The 14,875-nt window shown below is 38.2% G+C and overlaps 1 non-coding gene across 1 annotated transcript; it reads right to left on the reverse strand.

Annotated features, from left to right (window-relative positions):
* Window positions 1–2,391: 2,391 nt before the first annotated feature.
* Window positions 2,392–2,495, reverse strand: LOC130983361 (small nucleolar RNA R71). Its single transcript, XR_009087357.1, has one exon. It is a non-coding gene; the product is annotated as a small nucleolar RNA R71 (small nucleolar RNA).
* Window positions 2,496–14,875: the final 12,380 nt, after the last annotated feature.

Below are 14,875 nucleotides of genomic sequence, written 5' to 3' on the forward strand. Positions count from 1 at the left end.
TTTCACTAAGAGGATGAGAAGTAGCCATTGTCAACAGTGATGCCCTACATACAGCTTGCCATAGAAAGGAGTATGAAGGATTGGATGAAGGCAGTAGGAAAGCAGAGATTCAATAGGAACAAAGTATCTCTATGCACTTATCTGAAATTCTCACCAATGAATTACATAAGTATCTCTATCTTTACTTTGTCTTTTATTTATATTTTTAATTATTAAAACTCCATAACTATTTGAATCCTCCTGACTGAGATTTACAAGGTGACCATAGCTTGCTTCAAGCCGACAATCTCCGTGGGATTGACCCTTACTCACGTAATGTTTATTACTTGGACGACCCAGTGCACTTGCTGGTTAGTTGTGCGAAGTTGTGAAAAAGAGTTGAGATTACAATTGTGTGTACCAAGTTGTTGGCGCCATTGAGATCACAATTTTGTGCACCAAGTTTTTGGCGCCATTGTCGGGGATTGTTCGAGTTTGGACAACTGACGGTTCATCTTATTACTCAGACTAGGTAATTTTCTTTTTGTTTTAACCATTATTTTATTTTCAAAATGTTTTCAAAAATCTTTCAAAAATTTTTCTTCTTTCTCGTTTTTCCAAAATAATTTTCAAAAAAATCCAAAAAAATTCATAAAACCATAAAAACTCAAAATATTTCATGGTTCTTGTTTGAATCTAGGGCCAAATTTTAAGTTTGATGGCAATTGCAAGATTTTAATTGTATTGCAATTTTTGAAACACATACATTGTGTTCTTAATAATCTTCAAGTCGTTCTTGATGAATTGCCTTGTTTGATCTTCATGATTTGTTGATTTGCATTGCATGATGTTCTACATATGAATTCTTGCATTCATATGGCCCAAACATGAGAAAGTTCTAAGTTTGGTGTCCTCCATGTTTTCTTTCATTAAGAAAACTGAGTTCTTGATGTTCATCTTGATCTTCAAGATTGTTCTTGGTGTTCATCTTGACGTTCATAATGTTCTTGCATATATCTTGTGTTTTGATCCAAGAATTATATGTTTCAACTCATTTTGTTGTTTTTCAAAATTGAAAACATATCTTCTTGAATAAAGGATTTAGCAAAATGAAGATCCAAGAACATAAAGCAGAGGAATTACAGAGAAAAAGCTGGGCGTTCAAAACGCCCAGTGAAGAAGGAAAACTGGCGTTTAAACGCCAGCCAGGGTACCTGGCTGGGCGTTTAAACGTCCAAACCATGCAGCAATTGGGCGTTAAACGCCCAAAACATGCAGCTCCTGGGCGTTTAACGCCAGGATGACACAAGGAGAGGAATTTTGTTTTCAAATCAAATCTTTTTCAAATCTTCATAATTTTTCAAAATTAAATCTTTTTCAAATCAAGTATTTTCAATCATATCTTTTTCAAAATCATATCTTTTCAAATATATCTTTTTCAAAAAAAAAATCAAATCTTTTTAATTTCCTTTTCAAATCTTTTTCAAAATAAATTTCAATCATATCTTTTCAAACATATCTTTTTCAAATCATATCTTTTTCAAAATCAATTTCAAAATCATTTTATAACTTCTTATCTTTTTCAAACTTTATTTCTTATCTTTTTCAAAACCACATCCAATTTTTCAAAAATTTATTTTAAAATTTTATTCTTTTTATTTTCGAGAATTTTCCCCCCTCTCTTATCTTTTTCTATTTAAACACAAACATTCCTCCTCCATTGTCAATTCGAACTCCATCTCTCTTGGTGTGTTCGAATTCTTCCTTACCTACCTCATCCTTCCATTCTTGTTTTCCTCTGACACCTCAAGGAATCTCTATACTGTGACATAGAGGATTCCATATTTTCTTTGTTTTCTTCTCTTTCATATGAGCAGGAACAAAAATAAAGGCATACTTATTGAAGTTGATCCTGAACCTGAAAGGACTCTGAAGTGGAAGCTAAGAGCAGCTAAAGCACAAAACTTCGAAGAGGACCTCACCGAAATTTTCGAAAAGGAAGCAGCAAAGGAAACAATTATGGCAGAACCAAACAACAATGCAAGGAAGATGCTTGGTGATTTTACTACACCAACATCCAACTTTTATGGAAGAAGCATCTCAATCCCTGCCATTGGAGCAAACAATTTTGAGCTAAAGCCTCAATTGGTTTCTCTACTGCAACAAAATTGCAAGTTTCATGGACTTCCATCAGAAGATCCTTATCAGTTTTTAACTGAGTTCTTGCACATCTGTGATACTGTTAAGACCAATGGAGTTGATCCTGAAGTCTACAAGCTTATGCTTTTCCCTTTTGCTGTAAGAGACAGAGCTAGAACATGGTTGGACTCACAACCCAGAGATAGCCTGGACTCTTGGGATAAGCTGGTCACAGCTTTCTTAGCCTAGTTCTTTTCACCTAAAAAGCTGAGCAAGTTTAGAGTGGATGTTCAAATCTTCAGACAGAAAGAAAGTGAATCCCTCTATGAAGCTTGGGAAAGATACAAGCAATTGACCAAAAAGTGTCCTTCTGACATGCTTTCAGAATGGACCACATTAGATATATTCTATGATGGTCTGTCTGAATTTTCCAAGATGTCACTGGATCACTCTGCAGGTGGATCCATTCACCTAAAGAAAACGCCTGCAGAAGATCAGGAACTTATTGAAATGGTTGCAAATAACCAGTTCATGTATACCTCTAAGAGGAATCCTGTGAGTAATGGGACGCCTCAAAAAAAGAGGAGTTCTTGAAATTGATGCTCTGAATGCCATACTGGCTCAGAACAAAATATTGACCCAACAAGTCAATATGATCTCTCAGAGTCTGAATAGATTGCAAAATGCATCCAACAGTGCTAAAGAAGCATCTTCTGAAGAAGAAGCTTATGATCCTGAGAATCTTGCAATGGCATAGGTGAATTACATGGGTGAAGCCTTTGGCAACACTATAATCCTTCATGGAAAAATCATCCAAAATTTTCATGGAAGGATCAACAGAAGCAAGGCTTCAATAATAACAATGGTGGAAGAAACAGGTTCAGCGATAGCAAACCTTTCCCATCATCATCTCAGCAACAAACAGAGCATTCTGAGCAGAATTCTTCTAGCTTAGCAAACATAGTCTCTGATCTGTCTAAGGCCACTCTTAGTTTCATGACTGAAACAAGATCCTTCATTAGAAATTTAGAGGCACAAGTGGGCCAGCTGAGTAAAAGGGTTACTGAAACTCCTCCTAGCACTCTCCCAAGTAATACAGAAGAGAATCCCAAAGGAGAGTGCAAGACCATTGATATAATCAACATGGCCGAAACCTTAGAGGAGGAGGAGGACATGAATCCCAATGGGGAAAACCTCTGGGAACGTCCAGTGGCCAGTAAGGAATACCCTAACGAGGAACCAAAGGAATCTGAGGCTCATACAGAGACCATAGAGATTCCCTTGGACCTCCTTTTACCATTCATGAGCTCTAATAACTATTCATCTTCTGAAGAGGATGAAGACATTGTTGAAGGGCATGTTACCCAATATTTAGGAGCAATCATGAAGCTGAATGCCAAGCTATTTGGTAATAAGACTTGGGAGGAAGAGCCTCCCTTGCTCACCAATAAACTGAATACATTGGTGTTCAGCAAAATTTACCTCAAAAGAAACAGGATCCTGGTAAATTCTTAATACCCTATACCATAGGCACCATAACCTTTGAAAAAGCCCTGTGTGACTTGGGGTTAGGGATAAACATGATGCCACTCTCTGTAATGGAGAAACTGGGAATCTATGAGGTATAGGCTGCCAAATTCTCATTGGAAATGGCAGATAAATCTATGAAAAAGGCTTATGGACTAGTAGAAGACGTGCTAGTGAAGGTTGAAGGCCTTTACTTCCCTATTGATTTCATAATCCTTGACACTAGGAGAGATGAGGATGAATCCATCATCCTTGGAAGACCCTTCCTAGCCACAGCAACAGCTGTAATTGATGTTGACAGAAGAGAGTTGATCCTTCATGTGAATGAAGAATGCCTTGTAGTAAAGACTCAAGGTTCTCCATCTGTAACCATGGAGAGTAAGCATGAAGAGCTTCTCCCAATACAGAGTCAAATAGAGCCCCCACATTCAAACTCTAAGTTTGGTGTTGGGAGGCCACAGCCAACTCTAAGTTTGGTGTTGAGAGATCTCAACCATACTCTGATCATTTGTGAGGCTCCATGAGAGCTCACTGTCAAGCTATTGACATTAAAGAAGTGCTTATTGGGAGGCAACCCAATTTTATTCTAATTTTATCTATATTATTTTGTTTTCTTTTAGGTTGATGATCATGTGAAGTCACAACGACAATTACAAAAATAAAGAAAAAAATCAAAAACAGCATTAAAAATAGGACACCCTGGAGGAAGGACTTACTGGTGTTTAAACGCCAGTAAGGGTAGCAAAACGGGCGTTTACACGCCCAATCTGGCACCTTTCTAGGCATTTAAACGCCAGAATAGGGCACCAGACTGGCGTTTAAACGCCAGAACAGGGCAACAAACTGGCGTTTAAACGCCAGAACAGGAAGGAAGGCTGGCATTTAAACGCCAGAACAGGGCAGCAGACTGGTGTTTAAATGCCAGAATTGCACTCTAAGGCGTTTTGAACGCCCAATTGGAGCAGGGAAGCAAATTTATTGACCCTTCAGGATCTATGGACCCCACAGGATCCCCACCAACCTCAACTCACTCTCTCTCCTCTTCACACCTTTCTACAATACTCTTCCCCAAATACCCTTCACCAATCACCTCCAAATCTCTTCCCCAAATACCCTTAACCAATCACTTCCTTAACTCTTCCCCAAACCCCCCCCCCCCCACCCACCTTCAAAATTCAAAACCATCTCCCTTCCAAACCCACCCAAACCATTCGGCCACTCTCCCTAGAAATACCCCCCTTCACACCTTCATTTTCACATATCACAAACACCTTCTTCCCCTCTTGGCCGAAACACATACACCTTCCATCTCCTCTATTTTCTTCTTCTTCTATATCTTTCCTTCTTCTTTTGCTCGAGGACAAGCAAATATTTTAAGTTTGGTGTGGTAAAAGCATTGCTTTTTGTTTTTTTATAACCATTTATGGCACCTAAGGCCAGAGAAACCTCTAGAAAGAGGAAAGGGAAGGCAACTGCCTCCACCTCTGAGTCATGGAAGATGGAGAGATTCATCTCAAAGGTCCATCAAGACCACTTTTATAAAGTTGTGGCCAAGAAGAATGTGATCCATGAGGTCCCCTTTAGGCACAAAAAGGGCGAATATCCGGAGATCCGACAAGAAATCCGAAGAAGAGGTTGGGAAGTTCTTGCCAACCCCATTCAACAAGTCAGAATCTTAATGGTTCAAGAGTTCTATGCAAACGCATGGATCACTAGGAACGATGATCAAAGTATGAACCCAAACCCAAAGAATTGGCTTACAATGGTTCGGGAGAAATACTTAGATTTCAGTCCGAAAAATGTGAGGCTAGCGTTCAACTTGCCAATGATGGAAGAAAACGCACGCACCTACACTAGAAGTTTCAACTTTGATCAAAGGTTGGACTAAGTCTTCATGGACATATGTGTAGAAGGAGCTCAATGGAAAAGAAACTCAAGAGGCAACCCGGTTCAATTGAGAAGACCAGATCTTAAGCCTGTGGCTAGAGGATGGTTGGAGTTCATCCAACGCTCTATCATTCATACTAGTAACCGATCTGAGGTAACTGTGGATCAGGCCATCATGATCCATAGTATCATGATTGGAGAGGAAGTAGAAGTTCATGAAATCATACCTCTAGAACTCTACAATGTGGCTGACAAGTCCTCACCTTTGGCAAGATTAGCCTTTCCTCATCTCATATGTCACCTTTGCTATTCAGCTGGGATTGTCATAGAGGGAGACATCCTCATTGAAGAGGACAAGCCCATCACTAAGAAGAGGATGGAGTAAACTAAAGAGCCCATTCATGGCACTCAACAAGAGCATGAGGAGGGCCCTCATCAAGAAATCCCTGAGATGCCTCAAGGGATTCAATTTCCTCCACACAATTATTGGGAGCAACTCAACACTTCTTTGGAAAGCTTGAGTTACAACATGGACCAATTAAGGGTGGAACACCAAGAGCACTCCATCATTCTCCATGAGATTAGAGAAGATCAAAGAGCTATGAGGGATGAGCAACAAAGGCAAGGAAGAGATATAGAGGAGCTCAAGAGCACCATTGGTTCTTCAAGAGGAGGAAGTTTCCACCCTCACTAAGGTGGACTCATTTGTTAATCTCCTTGTCTATTTATTTTCTGTTTTCAGCTTTATGCTGTATGTTCTATCTATGTTTGTGTCTTCACTACATGATCATTAGTGTCTAGTGTCTATTCCTTAAAGCTATGAATAACCCCATGAATCTTTCACCTCTCTTAAATGAAAAATGTGCTTAATTACAAAAGAACAAGAAGTACTTGGATTTCAAATTTTATCTTGAAAAAAAGCAAGCAGAAAAAGCCAATAGCCCTTTAAACCAAAAGACAAGGGTAAAAAGGATCTAAGGCTTTGAGCATTAATGGATAGGAGGGCCCAAGGAAATAAAATGCAGGCCTAAGTGGCTAAATCAAGCTGTCCCTAACCATGTACTTGTGGCATGCAGGTCCAAGCGAAAAGCTTGAGACTGAGTGGTTAAAGTCGTGATCCAAAGCAAAAGAGTGTGCTTAAGAACTCTGGACACCTCTAATTGGGAACTTTAGTAAAGCTGAGTCACAATCTGAAAAGGTTCACCCAGTTATGTGTCTGTGGCATTTATGTATCCGGTAGTAATACTGGAAAACAAAGTGCTTAGCGTCACGGCCAAGACTCATAAAGTAGCTGTGTTCAAGAATCAATATACTGAACTAGGAGAATCAATAACACTATCTAAAATTCTAAGTTCCTATAGATGCCAATCATTCTGAATTTCAAAGGAAAAAGTGAGATGCCAAAACTGTTCAGAAGCAAAAAGCTACAAGCCCTGCTCATCTAACTAGAACTAAGTTTCATTGATACTGTGGGATTCATTGTATATTCTCTTCTTTTTATCCTATTTTGTTTTCCGTTGCTTGGGGACAAGCAATAATCTAAGTTTGGTGTTGTGATGAGCGGATAATTTATACGCTTTTTGGCATTGTTTTTATATAATTTTTAGTATGATTTAGTTAGTTTTTAGTATATTTTTATTATTTTTTAAGAAAAATTCACATTTCTGGACTTTACTATGAGTTTGTGTGTTTTTCTGTGATTTCAGATATCTTTTGGCTGAAATTGAGGGACCTGAGCAAAAATCTGATTCAGAGGCTGACAAAGGACGCTGATGCTGTTGGATTCTGACCTCCCTGCACTCGAAGTGGCTATTTTGGAGCAACAAAACCCCATATGGCACGCTCTCAATTGCGTTGGAAAGTAGACATCCAGGGCTTTCCATCAATATATAATAGTTCATACTTTGCATGAGTTTTGACGACGTAAAATGGTGTCAAAAAGCGAGCTCTCTGCCCTTTTGTGGCGACAAAACGCCAGCACTGGCATAAAAGTTGGAGTTAAACGCCCAAACTGGCATCAAAGCTGGTGTTTAACTCCAAGGAAGACCTCTACACGTGAAAGCTTCAATGGTCAGCCCAAGCACACACCGAGGGGCCCGGAAGTGGATTTCTGCATCATTGACCTATTTCTGTAAACCCTAGTAGCTAGTTTCATCATAAATAGAAAATTTTTACTATTGTATTAGGGGTCTTTTTCCCTATTTTCGAATTCATATGTCATTTGGGGAGGCTGGCCATTCGGCCATGCCTAGACCTTATTCTTATATATTTTAAACGGTGGAATTTCTACACACCATAGATTAAGGGTGTGGAGCTCTGCTGTTCCTCGAGTATTAATGCAATTACTACTGTTTTCTATTCAATTCATGCTTATTCTTATTCTAAGATATTCGCTTGCACTTCAACCTGATGAATGTGATGATCCGTGATACTCATCACTATTCTCAACCTATGAATGCGTGCCTGACAACCACTCCCGTTCTACCTTAGATCAAGCGTATATCTCTTAGCCTCTATTCCGAAACATCGGAGTCTTCGTGGTATAAGCTAGAATTGTTGGCAGCCATTCCTGAGATCCGGAAAGTCTAAACCTTGTCTATGGTATTCTGAGTAGAATCTGGAAAGGGATGACTATGACGAGCTTCAAACTTGTGAATGTTGGGCGTAGTGACAGACGCAAAAGGATCACTGGATTCAATTCCAACATGATCGAGAACCAACAGATGATTAGCCGTGTGGTGACAGCGCATTTGGACCATTTTCACTGAGAGGATGGGAAGTAGCCATTGACAACAGTGATTCCCTATATACAACTTGCTATAGAAAGGAGTATGAAGGATTGGATGAAGGCAGTAGGAAAGCAGAGATTCAACAGGAACAAAGCATCTCTATGTACTTATCTGAAATTCTCACCAATGAATTACATAAGTATCTCTATCTTTACTTTGTGTTTTATTTATCTTTTTAATTATTAAAACTCCATAACCATTTGAATCCACCTGACTGAGATTTACAAGGTGACCATAGCTTACTTCAAGCCGACAATCTTCGTGGGATCAACCCTTACTCACGTAAGGTTTATTACTTGGACGACCCAGTGCACTTGCTGATTAGTTGTGCAAAGTTTTGAAAAAGAGTTGAGATTACAATTGTGCGTACCAAGTTGTTGGCGCTATTGAGATCACAATTTTGTGCACCAATAGCGGTGATTGATATGTGCGCATCTTTAGTATTTTTTCTTTTTTTTAATTGATTTATTAAGCATTTCTATGGATAATCAATGAATTTAAGGTTAGAATGGATATTACTTTGATTAGTTAAATTTTATTGATGGCAAAAAATTTTAGAACGAAAACAGAAAGAAACAAAATAGAAAGGAAGATGAAGAGCAAGAAACCGAGAGCTCTCTATGATAAACAGAGATAAACAAAATGCTTTCTGTGAAGGACAAAAAACTTACTGGAAGGAGAAGATGAAGGGCGTGCAACATGAAGGCATTTACGTACAATGACATGTCACGCGTACGTATGCAGCATGTGTACGCGTGACCACCACCTCTCACGTAGTACGTTGGAGATTTCATGTATAACGCAGCAATCATGCGTACGCATACAGCATGCATACGCACAACAAGATAATTTTGGCAGGCATGCGTACACGTACGTGAAAGTAAGTTTTTGTGTAGTATATGGAATTCACCACGTACAACGCTAGGGCAGCTGCATAAGGACAAATTGAAGGAAAATTGACTCACATACAACATAGCCTACTTCACGTTGTACGTGAGCCCACAAGATGTAGTCCAGGGGCAAATTCCACACCACGTATAACGTGACACATACCATGTACAACGTGGGCTTTGAAGCCTTTTTCCAGGATCTCATACAAAGTCCATCCTTCCTCCAAATTCTCAACTTCTCAACCCTTTGAATAATCAATCAAGAGTCCATTAATAATGACAGTTATTTAAGATCTCAAGCAATCAAGGAAGAGATCTTCTCGGTGGCAAATAATTAGGAAAAAGATTTGATTCTCTTTGATTTTGAATTTGATTTAGAAGTTTGAATTTTAATTTTCTGTCTCTTAGGGTTAGTATATAACATCAGAGGGTCCTAACCTCTGATCTTCTGGGGAACTTTGGAGTTTTATTTTCTTAAGGATTCCATGAAGAACATGAGTTTCTAACTCTCCTCGGTTAAGGTTAGGAGCTTTGTTGATTCCATGGATTAATGTTTTAGCTTTTTACACCTTTGATCTATGCATTGATTTCTTTTCAAGAATAGGTTTTCGTTCTTCATCTTAAAGGGTTTGAATGTGTTAGGAAACAATTCTTCTCTGATTTGAATTCTTTCAACTTCTTCGAAAAGTTGATTAATTAAATTAAGCTTGAAAACTGATTCTCATAATTCTTAAGTTTTGAATTTGGATTGATAAGTGACCTAAAATCAACTATGGAATATTCTTATGAATTGTATGGCTTTATAAATCAATGAACGTTCTTCAACTCTTTTCTTAAGTATTTGACTAAGGGATTAGCAATTAATTAGGTTAAAGAGAAATTAAATCACTAACGGATTGGGGTTTGATTACTAACAATTTGCCATAAAAGTATTTTTGCATAATCAAGGTGGAAAGTGAAAAGTATTAATCTGAAAGTTTTAACATCTCCAAAGCCTTAACTCTTTCATTCATATTATTTTTCACACCCACTGTTTGCTTCTATTTTGCTCCGTTCAACTGCTGTTTATGTTCAAAATCTTTCAAAATCCTAATTTGCTAGTTTGACTAGATTAATCGATTGATTTTGCTTGCTTAATACGTTAATCTTCATGGGATCGTCACTCACTCACCGTGAGTTATTATTTGATATGATCCGATGCACTTGCTGGTGTTTTGTGGATTGTAAAATTCCGCATCAGTGATTTCTTTTGAATTGGGCCAGAGGCCGAGTTGATTTGATTTGGGCAGAGGCCATAATTTGTTGGATCAGTGGTAAGTTTTGGTTAAAATGGTTACTTAATAAGCGGTAAAATGTATAGAATATTATTTTGCGTGAAATTTATATAAGAAAAATATAAGATTGAATGTTATTTTGCATGAAATTTTTATAAGAAAAATACAAGTTTTAGATTTGGATAATGAACTAATGATTAGCCGTTTGACAATGGATCATATTCTGACATGATCAAGAACCAACAGATGATTAGCCGTGCTGTGACAGAGCATTTGGACCATTTTTACTGAGAGGATGGGAAGTAGCCATTGACAACGGTGACACCTTACATACAGCTTGCCATTGAAGGAGCCTTGCGTGTGTGAAGATGAGTACAAGAGAAAAGCTGAAATAAAGAGGACAAAGCATCTCCAAAACTCCAACATATTCTCCATTATTGCACAATAAGTATTTATTTTATGCCCTTTGACTTTTTACAATTAAAACAAAAGAACCCTATTGGCATCCTGACTAAGATCAACAAGATAACTATAGCTTGCTTCAAGCCAACAATCTCCGTGGGATTTGACCCTTACTCTCGTAAGGTATTACTTAGACGACCCAGTGCACTTGCTGGTTAGTTGTGCGGATTGCAAAAGTGTGATTGCAATTTCGTGCACCAGTTATACTAGAAGCCGCTAGTAGAAAACCGAAATAACTAGTTATAGTGGGCATAAAGAAGCTAAATGAAATAAGTTCTTTTTATACGTATGTTTACAAAGTACTTCCCTAAGTTTTCAAGGAAATACAATCGAATAGGTATATGTGTGTGTATATATATATATATATATATATATATATATATATATATATATATATATATTTAAATACCGGAAAAATCATATGACATAACATACAAGGGAGAAGCAGTAAAGTCTCATATTCAAATACCGGAAAAATCATATGACATGACATACAAGGGAGAAGCAGTAAAGTCTCAACATATATATATATATATATATATATATTTGCCAAAGCTTTCTGCTTTTTCTTAATGTGTTCAAAAGTGAAGTAACGTAAATCTCTTTCGTTTTGTATCAATTTTCGGGGACGAAAATTTTTATAAGTGGGTTAGAATGTAAAATCCCAAATTTTTAGAAATTAGATTATGATCATTATTTATGATTTTAAAGGAAAAATTAATTTGATTATCTCTAATTTTTATTGAATTAGTAATTATTTGAAAATAAGTTTACAAATTGATAATAAAAATGGCATTTCAAAGATAATTATTTTGTATTTTAATTTGGTTTTTAAAATTATTATTCTGCTCTTCCATTTTTTAAAAATTCTTATTTTACCAAAATACACAATTTCATACACAAACCCTAATTTACACTATCCAAATCCTAAATCCTAATTTACACACAATTCACTCTAACCCTAACCCTCTTCACCCGCTGTCACCCCCTTTTCCCCCCAAACTTACACAAGAGCACCACATACACACACCCACCCGAGAAAGAAGAAGAGAAAATGAGAGGGAGGGAGAGCACGCGGGCAACGTGGGGACTCGCCACTGCCATCACAATATCGTCGCCGTTGTTGAAGGAACCTAGAGGAAGAAGACGAGACCTAGTAACATGTGGAAGGAGAGGATTTATTGTCATCGTTGTGCCTTGCTACTGTCGGCTCTGTTGTGTCTATCGCCACCATTGGTTGAGTCCATTGTCGTCGTTTTTGCTGGTCTGGAAGGAAGAGAGCACATGAGAGATCAGAGAAGGATGAGAGGGCAACGACGCCGGTGGATGTCACTACCACCGTCACCGTTGATGATGTTCAATGAGGGAGGAAGAATCGCAATAAGGAAGGGGAACAAGAGTCCGTCGCCATATTTACCAAGCAACCATCGATGTTCTGCGCCGCTATTAAAGTCAGCCTCGTCACCGTCAAACCCATCAGAAGCTACCATAGTCGTCGTTTGGGTTTGAACGGAGGAAAGGAAGTGGCGGTGGTGGATGTTGGTGCAGCTGCATGCAAGAAAGAAAGGCCGGTACGTTGTCACGGAGTTGCTGCATCATCGCCGAAGCTTTCTCCCCACTGCTCTAGTTGCTGGAGTCAACCGTTGGAGTTGTGGATACTCGATACTAGGTTCCTTCTTGGTACAGTAAATCATTTTGCTTTGAAAACTCATTTAGTTGCTATTCTGTAATGTTATTGAGGAATTTGCGGCGTTATTACTATACGGTTGAGTTTCAGTTCATGCATAGAGCGTTTGATAACTATTGTTGCTACGTTGTTGTTTACCGCCCATGAGTTGTGAAAATGTTTGTGAAGATCAATTTTATGGTACATCTTGTGCTTAATTGAGTGGATTTTATCCACTATTCTCACACTTATTCATAGAAATTGCATGTTTTACATTTTCCTTCCTTATTGTGTGCTATGATTGAAAACATGCTTCTTTGGTCTTAATTTTGCTATGTTTAATCCTCTCTTATTACCATTCGATGCCTTGATATGTGTGTTAAGTACTTTCAGAGATCACAGGGCAGGAATGGCTTGGAGGATGGAAAGGAAGCATGCAAAAGTGGAAGGAATACAAGAAATTGAAGGAATTGCAAAAGCTGTCAGCCCTGACCTCTTTGCACTCAAAAGGTCATAACATAAGCTATAGAAGTCCAAATGAGACGGTTCTAGTTGCGTTGGAAAGCTTACGTCCGGAGCTTCGAAATGATATATAATTCACCATAGTGGTCGTACAGCTAAATGACGCGCATGCGTCATTTCACGCGCACGCATGAATCTGCAGAAAAACCAGTGAATTGTACGACCCATAAATCGCCTAGTTTTCAGCCCAGAAAATACAAATTAGAGGCTGCAGAGTGGAGGAATCAGGGGAGACTTCTCATTATTCACTTTTCATAATTTAGATGTAGTTTAGAGGGAGAGGCTTTCTCCTCTCTCTAGGATTTAGGATTCCTAGTTTTATACTTTTGGATTGGATATTTACAGAGTCACTACTTCCATTGAAAACTTCATCATTCTAGTTTGTTTCCTTACTTGTCACTTATTCTTCTATATCCTTAATCATTGTTCAGAGTTACAATTGGATTACTTTTATGAATTTAATTGTATTATTTATTTAATTACTTCCAATTATATTCCAATTATCGTGTCTCTTTTCTATTTCCATTTCATAACAAGGAAGATGGTATTAATGTCGATATTCTAGCTCCCAACTTGACTTGGGAGTTGATTAAGAGGAGACCCTTGAGTTGGAATACTCAAGAATTAATTGGTAATTGGAAGGTGTTGGCTAGCACTCTAGTTATTAACGCTAATCCTTCCCAAGGGAGAGGATTAGGACTTGTGAATAGAAGTTGGCTCCCTACTTAACTTTCCTTTATTAGATAAGGGATAACTCAGTAGAAACAACAATCAATTATTAACTGATCTTGGGAATGTCCAACAAGGATAGAACTTTCGATTAATCTTCTCCTAGTCAAGGCTTTTTATTGTTATTATTTATTTTCTCTGCAATTTTCTCTTCTTATTTCTCATCCCCAACACCCCAATTTACACAACTCATAACCAATAATAAGAACACTTCCCTGCAATTCCTTGAGAGATGACCCGAGGTTTAAATACTTCGGTTATCAATTTTACTAGGGGTTTGTTACTTATGACAACCAAACTTTTGCACGAAAGGATTCTTTGTCGGTTTAGAAGCTATAATTTCAATGAGGATTTATTTGTGAAATTCTAGACCGCAAGGAATCCGTTCGTCAAAAATGGAGCCGTTGCCGGGGAATCGCAAACGTGTGCCTTATTATTGTTATTGTAAATAGTTGCTTTTTGCTTATTTGTTTGTTTTTGTTTTTAAATTTTTTATTAGCTACAATGAATTCTCACCCCTCTGCCTTTAAGTTTGGTTCCAATGTTGTTGTAAGGAATGGAAGCTATAATGAGAACAGGCATCAAGGTTGGAAGAATCAAAGATAGGAAGAGCTACCTGGATTTGATCAACCCTCTTTTCAACAATCCCCTCCAATGCGCTATCACCAACAACCATTCTGTGATGCATACCAAGACAGTAGTTATGGTGGACCCTTTCGTGACAACCAACCTCCACCAAATTACTATGGTCAAGAGCCATTCCAGGGTGCGTACCAAGATGATGAATATGGTGGATCCCCTTGTAGTTACCAACAAGCCCCACCATATGCTTATGAACCACCTCCTCAACATAACTCTGAACCACCATACTCACAAGCCCCTTTCAACCATTCACCCCCATACCCTTACCCACCATACCAAGAGCCTTACGAGCCATACTTCCAAGAACCATCACCTCAATATACACCATCTCCATATCCTTATCAAGATGAACCCCCTTCCTATCATGAG

Source organism: Arachis stenosperma, chromosome 5 (assembly GCF_014773155.1).
Source record: "Arachis stenosperma cultivar V10309 chromosome 5, arast.V10309.gnm1.PFL2, whole genome shotgun sequence".
Lineage (NCBI taxonomy): Eukaryota > Viridiplantae > Streptophyta > Magnoliopsida > Fabales > Fabaceae > Arachis > Arachis stenosperma.